Source organism: Stegostoma tigrinum, chromosome 5, assembly GCF_030684315.1.
Source record: "Stegostoma tigrinum isolate sSteTig4 chromosome 5, sSteTig4.hap1, whole genome shotgun sequence".
NCBI classification, from domain to species: Eukaryota; Metazoa; Chordata; class Chondrichthyes; order Orectolobiformes; family Stegostomatidae; genus Stegostoma; species Stegostoma tigrinum.
In genome coordinates, this window is record NC_081358.1 from 64,455,458 (window position 1) to 64,468,449 (window position 12,992).

Consider the following 12,992-nt stretch of genomic DNA (forward strand, 5'->3'; position numbering starts at 1 on the left):
ATATTATAATGTATAATTTATAACATAGAATATAATTAACTTATAACTAACTTATTATTCCTTATGAACCTCAATCTCGTCTAGTCTAATAGCCTGTATCTAAGTATTCTCCTCAACAACATTGTCTTTTTCCTGTGTGAATACTGATGAAAAATATTCATATAGTGCCTCTCCTATCTCCTTGGACTCCACGCACAACTTCCTACTACTAGACATGAGAAGTTGTTGGCGGATAGGATCAGGGTAAACCCTAAGGCTTTCGACAGGTATGTAAGGAATAAAAGAATGACGAAAGTAAGATTAGGCCCAATCAAGGATAGTAGTGGTAAGTTGTGTGGCGAGTCAGAGGAGATAGGGGAAGCACTAAATGAATATTTTTCAACAGTATTCACTCTAGAAAACGACAATGTTGTCGAGGAGAATACTGAGATACAGGCTACTAGACTAGGTGGGATTGAGGTTCACAAGGAAGAGGTAGTAGAAATCCTACAGAGGGTGAAGATAGATAAGTCCCCTGGGCCGGATGGGATTTATCCTAGGATCCTCTGGGAAGCCAGGGAGGAGATTGCCGAGCCTTTGGCATTGATCTTTAACTCGTCATTGTCTACAGCAATAGTTGTAGACAACTGAAGGATAGCAAATGTTGTTCTCCTGTTTGGGAAGGGAATAGAGACAACCCTGGTAATTATAGACCAGTGATCCTTACCTCAGTTGTTGGTAAAGTGTTGGAAAATGTTACAAGGGACAGGATTTATAATCACCTAGAAAATAATAAATTGATTAGGGATAGTCAGCACAGTTTTGTGAAGGGAAGGTCGTGCCACACAAACCTTATTGAGTTCTTTGAGAAGGTGACCAAACAGGTAAATGAGAGTAAACTGGTTGATGTGATGTACATGGATTTCAGCAAGGCGTTCGATAAGTTTCCCTACAGTAGGCTATTGTACAAAATGCAGAGGAATGGGATTGTGGGAGATATAGCAGTTTGGATCGGAAATTGGCTTGCTGAAAGAAGACAGAGGGTGGTAGTTGATGGGAAATATTAATTCTGGAGACCAGTTACTAGTGGTGTACCACAAGGGTCGGTGTTGGGTCCACTGCTGTTTGTCATTTTTGTAAATGACCTGGATGAGGGCGTAGAAGGACGGGTTAGTAAATTTGCAGACGACACTAAGGTTGGTGGAGTTGTGGGTAGTGACGAAGGATGCTATAGGTTGCAGAGAGACATAGATAAGCTGCAGAACTGGGCTGAGAGGTGGCAAATGGAGTTTAATGCAGACAAGTGTGAGGTGATGCACTTTGGTAGGAGTAACTGGAAGACAAAGTACTGGGTTAATGGTAAGATTCTTGGTAGAGTAGATGAGCAGAGAGATCTCGGTGTCCGCGTACAAAGATCCTTGAAAGTTGCCACCCAGGTTGACAGGGCTGTTAAGAAGGCATACAGTGTTTTAGCTTTTATTAATAGAAGGATTGAGTTCCGGAACCAAGAGGTTATGGTGAAGCTGTACAAAACTCTGGTGTGGCCGCACTTGGAATATTGCATACAGTTCTGGTCACCGCATTATAAGAAGGATGTGGAAGCTTTGGAAAGGGTGCAGAGGAGATTTACTAGGGAGTTGCCTGGTATGGAGGGGAGGACTTACGAGGAAAGACTGAGGGACTTGAGGCTGTTTTCGTGAGAGAGAAGAAGGTTGAGAGGTGACTGAATTGAGACATATAAAATAATCAGAATAAAATAATCAGAGGGTTAGATAGGGAGGATAGGGAGAGCCTTTTTCCTAGGATGGTGACAGCGAGCATGAGGGGGCATAGCTTTAAATTGAGGGGTGAAAGATATAGGACAGATTTCAGAGGTGGTTTCTTTACTCAGAGAGTAGTAAGGGAATGTAACGCTTTGCCTGCAATGGTAGTAGATTTGCCAACTTTAGGTACATTTAAGTCGTCATTGGATAAGCATATGGATGTACATGGAATAGTGTAGGTTAGATGGGCTTCAGATCATTATGACAGGTCAGCAGAACATCGAGGGCCGAAGGGCCTACACTGTGCTGTAATGTTCTATGTTCTATGTTCTACTGTCCTTGACCGGCCCTAATGTTACTCTTGCCATTCTTTTGTTCCTGACATACCTATAGAAAGCTTTAGCGTTTTCCTTGATCCTACCCGCCAAAGACTTCTCATGTCCCCTCCTGGCTCTTCTTAGCTCTCTCTTTAGGTCCTTCCTAGCTAATTTGTCACTCTCAAGCACCCTACCTGAGCCTTCACGCCTCATCTTTACATAAGCCTCCTTCTTCCTCTTGATAAGATATTCAACTTCTTCAGTAAATCACGCTTCCCTTGCTCAACCACTTCCTCCCTGCCTGATAGGTACATCCTTATCAAGGACATGCAGTAGTTGTTCCTTGAACAAGCTCCACATTTCAAATTGTGTCCAGTCCTTGCAGTTTCCTTCCTTATCCTATGCATCCTAAATCTTGCCTAACTGCCTCATAATTGCCTTTCCCCCAGCTATAACTCTTGACCTGCGGTATATACCTATCCCTTTCCATCACTAAAGTAAATGTAACCGAATTGTGGTCACTGTCACCAAAGTGCTCACCACCTCCAAATCTAACGCCTGGCCTGGTTCATTACTCAGTACTAAATCCAAAGTGGCCTCGCCTCTTGTTGGACTATCTACATACTGTGTCAGGAAACCATCCGGCACACATTGGACAAAAACTGACCCATCTAAAGAACTCGAACTATAGCATTTCCAGCCAATATTTGGAAAGTTAAAGTTCCGCCATAACAATTACCTGTTACTTTTGCTCCTATCCAGAATCATCTTTGCAATCCTTTCCTCTACATCTCTGGAACTTTGAAGGCCTATAGAAAACTCTCAACAGGGCAACCTCTCCTTTCCTATTTCTAACCTCAGCCCATACTACCTCAGTACACGAGTCCTCATCAAACATCCTTTCTGCCACCTTCATACTGTCCTTGACTAAATGCCACACCTCCCCCTCTTTTACCACCTTCCCTGATCTTACTGAAACATCTAAACCCCAGAACCTGCAACAACAATTCCTGTCTCTGCGCTATCCATGTCTCCGAAATGGCCAGAGCATCGAAGTCCCAGGTACCAACCCATGCTGCAAATTCATACACCTTATTCCAGATGCTCCTGGCGTTGAAGTAGACACACTTCAAATCACCTTCCTGCCTGCCGGTACACTCCTGTGACCTTGAAACCTTATTCAAGACCTTACTACTCTCAACCTCCTGGACACTGGAGCTACAATTCAGGTTCCCATCCCCCTGCTGAATTAGTTTAAACCCTCCCAAAGAGCATTAGCAAATTTCTACCCCCCCCCCGTCCCCCAGGATATTGGTACCCCTCTGCCTCAGGTGTAGACCACCCCATTTGTAGGGGTCCCACCTACCACAGAATGACCCCAATTATCCAGGTATCTGAATCTGTCTCTCCTGCACCATCCCCAGAGCCACATGTTCAATGACTCTCTCTCCCTATTCCTTGCCTCTCCAGCATGTGGCACTGGTAATAAGCCAGAGATAACAACTCTGTTAGTTCTAGCTCTAATCTTCCACCCTAGCTCCTTGAATTTCTGCCTCACATCCCCATCCCTTTTCCTACCTATGTTGTTGGTGGACCACGACTTGGGACTGCTCCCCTTCCCCCTTATGGATCCTGAAAACACGATCCAAGACATCACGGACCTTGGCACCTGGGAGGCAACATACCAACTGCAAGTCTCTCTCGTTCCCACAGAATTGCCTATCTGCCCTCATAACTATGGAGTCCCCAATGACTAATGCTCTCCTCCTCTCCCTTCTTCCCTTCTGAGCAACAGGGACAGACTCTGTGCCAGAGACCGGTACCCCATGGCTTACCCTGGTAAGTCATCCCCCCCAACAGTATCCAAAACGGTATACTTGTTATTGAGGGAAATGGCCACAGGGGACCCCTGCACTGTCTGCCTGTTCCCCTTCTGCCCCCTGACTGTAACCCATCTACTTTTTTCTTGTACCTGAGTTGTGACTACCTCCCTGTAACTCCTCTCAATTACCCCTCAGCCTCCCGAATGATCCGAAGTTCATCCAGCTCCGGTTCCCTAACATGGTTTCGGAGGAGCTGGAGTTGGGTGCACTTCCTGCAGATGAAGCCAGTGGGGACACTAGTGGTGACCCTTTCCTCCCACGTTCTACAGGAGGAACATGCAACTGCCCTAACATCTATTCCAACTGTTCTGAATTCCCAAACAGAGTATTGAAGAAAAAAAAACTAGTAACCTTACCAAATCGGCACTCAATGTTGTTTTTTGGTTAGAGGAGGAGGATGGGTGGGAAACACAAGTAGCGTCTCGGGTAAAGCAACCGCCCAAATATATTACCTGACTTACTCAGCCATGCCATGTCCACTCCTGCTCAGCGTGCGCTCCGCCTATTCATGAGATAAGCTTTTAAATGATTAACTTACCTTCCCGGCAGCCCCCTCATCCTCGCTCTCACTGATCCCGCTGTTGCTGCAATAATGGAGGCCGCTGATCCTACAAGGTAAGCTTTTAAATGATTAACTTACCTTCAGTCCTGTATTAACCATCCCTCTTCTCATTGTCATTCATTTTCCAGTGTTTGATTGCTAGCTCTTTCCAAACACGCTGCCCAATTTGTGTCTGTGCTGGAGACTTTAATAACCTCTCCTGAGTTCTACTTCCCTGTCATTTCTTTCATATTTTTCCACGTAGTTGAATTCACCACTATAGATGTTAATCTGCTGCTTTGTTTCCCATTTGGGCAAGTTTCACCATGTGACTCAATGTGACATCAAGAAAGCTTAGCAAAACTAAAAGGAACCAGGGAGAAAGTTCTCTGCTGATTGGAGTCATATGTAACACAATCGGAAATAATTGACATTGTAGGAAGGCAACCAACTCTGCATGTTCCTCACAATAGTGTTCTGGCTCAACCATTTTCAGCTGTCTCATCAATAACCATCCTCCATCATAATGTCAGGGTAGGAACGTTCACTCATGACTGCACAATGTTCAGAATTACTCAATTCCTTGAATACTGAAGTAGCGAGGAGTACCAATTCTCCTTTATTACCATCATCATGCTGTTTGTCTTTTGCTCTTCCACTTGCTCTTTCTTGACGTTCTCTCAACAGAAAAATAAACACCTTGTTCCAACCTCTTTCAGTGATAGGTAACATTCATACTGCATAAGTGCCAGGCATTGACCATCTCCGAAAAGAAAGAATGCAAACTTTGTTTCTTGACATTAAGCAATTGAATAGCCTGCTGAATTGGCACTGCACCCATAAATATTCATAGCCTCCTTGACTGATACGCAGTAGCAGCTGTGCACATCAGCTGCAAGAAATTTTCAGAGTTTCACAAAGGCCTTTTAGACAGGACCTGCCCAACCCACAACCACAACCACCTATAAGGACATAGGTAACAAATGCAAAGGAACACCTCCCTAATAGTATTGTGGGTATAGACTGCTGAATTTCAAGAAAGCAGCTCACCACCACATTTCCAAGTGCAGCTAGAAATTGCAATAACTGTTGGCGCAAGTATGAATGAATAAAAAAAAACTCACCTGTAGAATTGTTTGTGTGAGGGAGGTACAAAACATGAAGCTCAACATAGACTCACAACTCCCATGAGAAGGTAAAATAACCAGAGAAAGGCCATAGCAAAAAGCAGCAGAAGTAGTACAATTCAGGGCAAAAACAGTTGATTTTGGAGCTGAGGCTGAATGCCCAGGCAAGGGACAGGAAATTTGAAGCCACAATCATTAGGTAGATCAGCTGAGATCATAGAGCCGTAGAGTCATACTGTATGGAAACAGGCCCTTTGGCCCAACTTGCCCATACCAACCAATTCTCCCAAACTAAACAAGTTCCATTTGACTGTGTTTGGTCCATATCCATGTAAACCTCTCCTATTCATGTCCCTGTTCAAGTGTCTTTTAAAGGTTGTAACTATACCTGCATCTATTATTTTCTCTGACAGTTTATTCCATATATGAGCCACCCTCTGCGTCAGAATGTTGCCACTCAGGCCTCTTTTAAATCTCTCTCCTCTCACCTTAAAATTGTGCCCTCCAGTTTTGAACTCCCCAACCCTAAGGAAAAAAAATTCTTTGCTATTCACCTTATCAATGCTCCTCATGATTTTATATACTCCATAAGGTCACCCCTCAACCTTCTACACTCCAGTGAAAAAGTCCCGGCCCCTCCTTATCATGTAAATCCTCCACACATGGTAACATCCTTGTAAATCTTTCCTGCACCTTCTCTAATTTAATAATATCCTTCCTATAGAAGAACAACCAGAACTGTACTTAGTATTCCAGAAATGACCTCCTCAATGTCATGTACAACTGTAATGTAAAATCCCAAATCCTATATTCGGTGGTCTGAGCAATGAAGGCAAGTGTGCCAAATGCCTTTTTTACCACTTTGTCTACCTGTGACGCAACTTTCAATGAACTATGTCCTGATGTCTCTCCATTCTACAACATTCCCCAGGGCCCCACCATTAACTGTGAAAATCCTGCCCTTATCCTTCTCAACAAGTGCAACATCTCAATCTAATTTATCTAAATTAAACCACCATCTGCTACTTGACAGGTCATTGGCCCAGTGGATTAAAACCATTTGTAATCTTTGATAACCTTTCTGGCCGTCCACTATACCAACAATGTTGGTATCTTCGCCAAACTCACTAACCATGCTTCCTATATTCTTATCCAAACTGTTCATTTAGACAACAAACAACAGTGGTCACAGCACCAATCCCTGAGAACATTGCGGGTCTCAGACCTCCAGTCCAAAAAGCAACCTTCCACCACCATCCTCTGTCTCCTACTATCAAGCCAATTTTGTATCCACTTCAGACAACAAGACGCTGGAAGAACGCAGCAAGCCAAGCAGCATCTGGAGAAAAGGAGAAGTCAACATGTGGGTTAATACCCTTCTTCTGAACTGGTAATACTTAAAACATTGATTTCTCTTTTCTTCCAAATGCTGCTTACCTTGCTGTGTTCTTCAAGCCTCCTGTTTGTTTAACTGGATTTCAGCCTCTGCAGTTGTTTTGTCTCTAACCAAATCTATATCTAATTGATAAGGTCTTGCTGAATCCTTGTGTTCTAACTTTATGAATTAGTCTGCCATGTGGAACCTTGTCAAAAGCCTTAATAAAGTCCATGTAGACAACGTCTACCATTCTGCCCTCATCTATTTTCTTTGTCACATGCTCAAAAATCTCGATCAAATTTGAGAGTCAGTAGTTTGCTATTGTATGCAGTTTAACATGAGCAGTCATGTGTTGCAGTTTTACTAAGTTAACAATTCATTGTTAAGCACACCTTGTGCTACTCTCAGCACGCACCCTACATTAAAGCAGAACTGATCCTGTGACTTAGAGTGAACAATACTTTTGGCTGTGAGGTAAGAGATTGCGGTTGAAGTAAACTATACTGCTGAAGGCCACAGTGCCCAATAATTGCCTGGTTTTAGGCTAGTACATGTATTTCAATGGATCCTTCTAGCATGGCAGCAGTACAACACAATATAAAGAATGGCATACTCTCTAAAGAACAAACATTTGCAGTGGTTAGCCTATCAATACTGGTTTGACCAATCTGTGATATGTAGGATATAGTCTTATAATTTTTTAATTTGTTGGTTTCCTCACTGCCTGCACTTTCTAATTTGTGTTCAACATGGTAGACTGATCTCTTATCTGAGGGTAGGAAAGTATGGGATTGTCAGAAATTTCCTTGGCCAGGCATGACCTGATGCCATGATACTTCATGGAGTCTGAAAATCAATGTTGAGGATATGCAATTCCACCAGCGCCATGTGTGCCTGTATCTACGTGGAACATATATTGTTTATGTAATGTCCTTTCAAGGAATAAGCAGTGGTCATCTAAAGAATAAAAAAAAACCCGCAATAAGTTTAGAATTTGTATCCTAAAGCATGGTAAAACAAAAGTAGCTCTTGGAATTGGTTACATTCGATTAATTTTTCTTTTTCCAATTAATTTTAAGTCAAGAGACATAACTTATCTCCTCCTTTCTCCTTGTGTTTGGCTGGAAGAAAGATACTGAGGAGATTTTAATTTCATAAACATTATGTTTAACTTATCATGTTTGGAATTTCATTTTCTAGCCAGAGTGAACTTTCAAAAACTGTGTTAACTAAATTACTAGCTCTGGATAACAAGATTTGCTCATTTTAAATAAATGCACTTTGGTATGAAAGTATCGAAGTTATAGAAAAATTGGAATTTTGGAAATGCTGTTCTCTTGGAACAAAATTATTTGATAATATATTCTAAAATCTGAGATATATATTGGGGTATTAAAAAAATAAAGTACAATCTAACAAAGGAGATAAGCTTTTCCTTTGTTAATTATAACACACTTAATTCAGTGCAGGACGAAGAGAGGCTAGTGACACAATTACATCCAGGATTTTTCACTTTATGCCTTTAAATCAATAGTAAACCATTTGTAATTAATCCATTCTGCTTGCAGTGGAATGGATGGATACGTTTATTTTTCAGAGAATTGAAAATACTGATGGCTTTCACTGATAGCTGTGAACTTCTGAACTTGTCTGCAGACTTTCAATATTGCAACACTGATGGATGAGGCATCCTCGACCCATTTGTTAACACATCTCAGCATTGGAGAACTACAGTGAAAACACTACAGGTATTGAGTATCAGGAATCTCAAAACCACAAAGCCCGAGTACACTTCAGCATATCATGTCAAAAATTACGTTAAGTCTGACATGCCCTGGTATTCCAAAACATTTAAATTGAATAGTTATCTGAAAATATAAAGGAATTTTGGGAAATGATAAAATGTATGCACGCAGCCTCAGTGATTTCAATGCATAAAGATTGTCAGTGACTTTGAGCGAGTAAACAGAACTTTGAATTTGGATAAATTTATACAGAAATACATCAAATATCTCAAATGAGTTATCAAGTTACTTTTTGAAAAATGTGGGTCATCTTGAGAAAGAACAAACAAAATATGTTTTGCCTGAATCTAATTGCTTTCAAAGGTTCCCTTCCTGTATTCCTTCAGGGCCAAATCTCAATTCTCCCTTTAGGCTTGCCAAAAGCTGTACTATTCTTCTATATTCAGTCCAGAATTGTCCTCGACATCCAGGTCTATCTGAACATATTGCTCCTACACTTCCCTCTATGGGGCAGAGTGGAGTGCTCTAGACTTACCTGCAAGGAGCTGTTCCCAGTCAACTGTGGGCAGATCCTTCCTTATTTAAACAAAGTCTGCAATCCCCAATCTGTAGTAATTGGAACCGGGTGGACCCACTCACTGCACAGTTCTTGATTGGGGTTGTCACTTGGGTCAATCAGGAGACACCAGCTAACCAATTTTAACAGATTTAGAATCTCTTCAGTTCAGGGGACTGATTCCGAGCTGGCAGGCCACATTCAGTGTGAAGTGCACAAACAAATAAAGGGCGACTTGGTGTAGTATCAGAGATAATGGGGACTGCAGATGCTGGAGATTCCAAGATAATAAAATGTGAGGCTGGATGAACACAGCAGGCCAAGCAGCATCTCAGGAGCACAAAAGCTGACGTTTCGGGCCTAGACCCTTCATCAGAGAGGGGGATGGGGGGAGGGAACTGGAATAAATAGGGAGAGAGGGGGAGGCGGACCGAAGATGGAGAGTAAAGAAGATAGGTGGAGAGAGTGTAGGTGGGGAGGTAGGGAGGGGATAGGTCAGTCCAGGGAAGACGGACAGGTCAAGGAGGTGGGATGAGGTTAGTAGGTAGCGGGGGGTGCGGCTTGGGGTGGGAGGAAGGGATGGGTGAGAGGAAGAACCGGTTAGGGAGGCAGAGACAGGTTGGACTGGTTTTGGGATGCAGTGGGTGGGGGGGAAGAGCTGGGCTGGTTGTGTGGTGCAGTGGGGGGAGGAGACGAACTGGGCTGGTTGAGGGATGCAGTAGGGGAAGGGGAGATTTTGAAACTGGTGAAGTCCACATTGATACCATATGGCTGCAGGGTTCCCAGGCGGAATATGAGTTGCTGTTCCTGCAACCTTCGGGTGGCATCATTGTGGCAGTGCAGGAGGCCCATGATGGACATGTCATCAAGAGAATGGGAGGGGGAGTGGAAATTGTTCGCTCCACACTGCCCTCCAACCCCACCACACCCGGCACCTTCCCCTGCAACCGCAGGAAATGCTACACTTGTCCCCACACCTCCTCCCTCACCCCCATCCCAGGCCCCAAGATGACATTCCACATCAAGCAGAGGTTCACCTGCACATCTACCAATGTGGTATACTGCATCCACTGTACCCGGTGCGGCTTCCTCTACATTGGGGAAACCAAGCGGAGGCTTGGGGACCGCTTTGCAGAACACCTCCGCTCAGTTCGCAAAAAACAACTGCACCTCCCAGTCGCAAACCATTTCCACTCCCCCTCCCATTCTCTTGATGACATGTCCATCATGGGCCTCCTGCACTGCCACAATGATGCCACCCGAAGGTTGCAGGAACAGCAACTCATATTCCGCCTGGGAACCCTGCAGCCATATGGTATCAATGTGGACTTCACCAGTTTCAAAATCTCCCCTTCCCCTACTGCATCCCTCAACCAGCCCAGTTCGTCCCCTCCCCCCACTGCACCACACAACCAGCCCAGCTCTTCCCCCCCACCCACTGCATCCCAAAACCAGTCCAACCTGTCTCTGCCTCCCTAACCGGTTCTTCCTCTCACCCATACCTTCCTCCCACCCCAAGCCGCACCCCCCGCTACCTACTAACCTCATCCCACCTCCTTGACCTGTCCGTCTTCCCTGGACTGACCTATCCCCTCCCTACCTCCCCACCTACACTCTCTCCACCTATCTTCTTTACTCTCCATCTTTGGTCCGCCTCCCCCTCTCTCCCTATTTATTCCAGTTCCCTCCCCCCATCCCCCTCTCTGATGAAGGGTCTAGGCCCGAAACGTCAGCTTTTGTGCTCCTGAGATGCTGCTTGGCCTGCTGTGTTCATCCAGCCTCACATTTTATTATAAAGGGCGACTTGGTGACAGGATACTGGCTTCTGTGCGGCTACTTCACAACTCAAAGTCATCTTTTGGAGGTCAACCTTTGCCTTGTCCTGATCAAACATAGTTTCTGATAATTGAACTTGAACTGCCTGATCTTTCCCCCGTGATGTCTTCACCTGTTCCAACCTGTTTGTAACCTTGGTACCATGCAGTCAAGAAAAATCCCAGAATATACATCCTGTAACACCTCAGTTACTTAATTTTCCACTGGCTTTTCACCCATAGTAGGCATCACTCCTGCCTGTATCCAACTATATCATTACAGAGGCTAAACTGTATTTCCAGAATACGGAACTTCTCTGTTACCTTAATTACCTCTTCACAAATTTTCACTGGGCTCTCGAACTTTGCCTTATATAATGGAGCAGTGCATACTCACCATGAATTCCATATATTACCACATTTTCTGGCAATAGTCTTTCTCAATTACATATCTCCTCCAAGATTGACTTGCTCCAGTATCTCATAAAATGTTAATTTCTTTACTTGGTCCTCCTAATAGACATGAGTGAGCCTTATCCACACAATTAAATTAGTTGAAGAAATCTGGCACTTTCTTAGCAACCAACCCCTGACCAGGCTGCATTTTTTTTTGTGCAGCTTTTTAGTTTCCACAGTGTTTTCTGTTACCATCCTTTATGAATAAGAGACAATATAACCACGTCTCTTTCAATTTCAATAGTATCACATCACTGAATCCCCCACTATCAACATCCTGGAGGTTACCATTGACTAGAAACTCAACTGGATTCATCTCATAATCACAGTGACTACAAGAGCTGGTCAGAAGCAAGGAATATTTTGGACAGTAACTCATCGTCTAACTCCTCAAAGCCTATCCAGCATCTACAAGGTACGTGTCAGGTGTGCGATGGAACACTCCACACTTGCTTGGATGGATTCAGCTCCAAAAGCATTCAAAATTGACACCGTACAGGACAAGTCAGCTTGCGAGATTGGCAGCACAGCCCCAAACATCCATTCCATACACCACTGACACTCAGTAGCAGAGTGTGTGCTGTCCAAAAAATGCACAGCAGAAATCCATCATAGATCGTCAGATAGCATCTTCCAAACTCATGACAACTTCCAGAAGGACAAGAGCAGCATATAACACCACCTCCAAGTTTCCCTCCAAGCCACTCACCATCTTGACTTGGAAATATATCACTATTCCTTCACTGCCACTGGGGCAAAATCTGGGAAATACTTCTCTGATGGCATTGTGGATCAACCCACAGTAGGTGGGCAGCAGCAATTCAAGAAGGCAAATCACTACATCTTCTCAAAGGCAACCAGGGAAGGGTATAAATGCTGGCCAGCCAGCAACATCCACATCTTGTGAATGAATAAAAGAAAAAAGAGAGGAGAATGCCAGAGGAGAGGTGGATATGGTTGGTTGTGCATTTATGAGTGGGCTGGTGCATTGAGCCAGGTGCTTGCTGAGGCATTGGGAACTCCAATGGGATGTGCCCAGTATCAGTTTTATAGTTAGCCATGAGTTAGGTCAGGTCTAAATTCCTCGAATATTTAATGGCGAACCATTAAAGCTGGCAAGTCAAAACCCAGAGATTTTGACTCTCGTTGAGAACTTTTTCAGAGGGTTCCAGATATCAGGTATTTGCCAGTCAGAAGTTTTAATTTCCCAGGTATTTACTGTGTGTGCACTGAGGTGAGAAGTCCACGAGGTCCCATTTTGCACCTTTCAGGATGTGTCAGGTCTATTACCACCTGGAAATCAGAAGATCTGGACCAATATTTTAGGACTGCTCATTGGTATAGTCTTGAACTCTGGTTGTATATAAATTGCAAATCATAGGTTTTATTTACTGATAAAATGTCTATTTGTAGTTAGATTTCTCTTATTCTTT

The 12,992-nt window shown here is 43.7% G+C and overlaps 1 long non-coding RNA gene across 1 annotated transcript; it reads left to right on the forward strand.

The window, feature by feature from the left end:
* Positions 1-4,510: 4,510 nt before the first annotated feature.
* On the forward strand, positions 4,511-12,493 carry LOC125451454 (uncharacterized). Its single transcript, XR_007247303.2, has 3 exons — positions 4,511-4,557; positions 8,557-8,736; positions 11,804-12,493. It is a non-coding gene; the product is annotated as an uncharacterized LOC125451454 (long non-coding RNA).
* Positions 12,494-12,992: the final 499 nt, after the last annotated feature.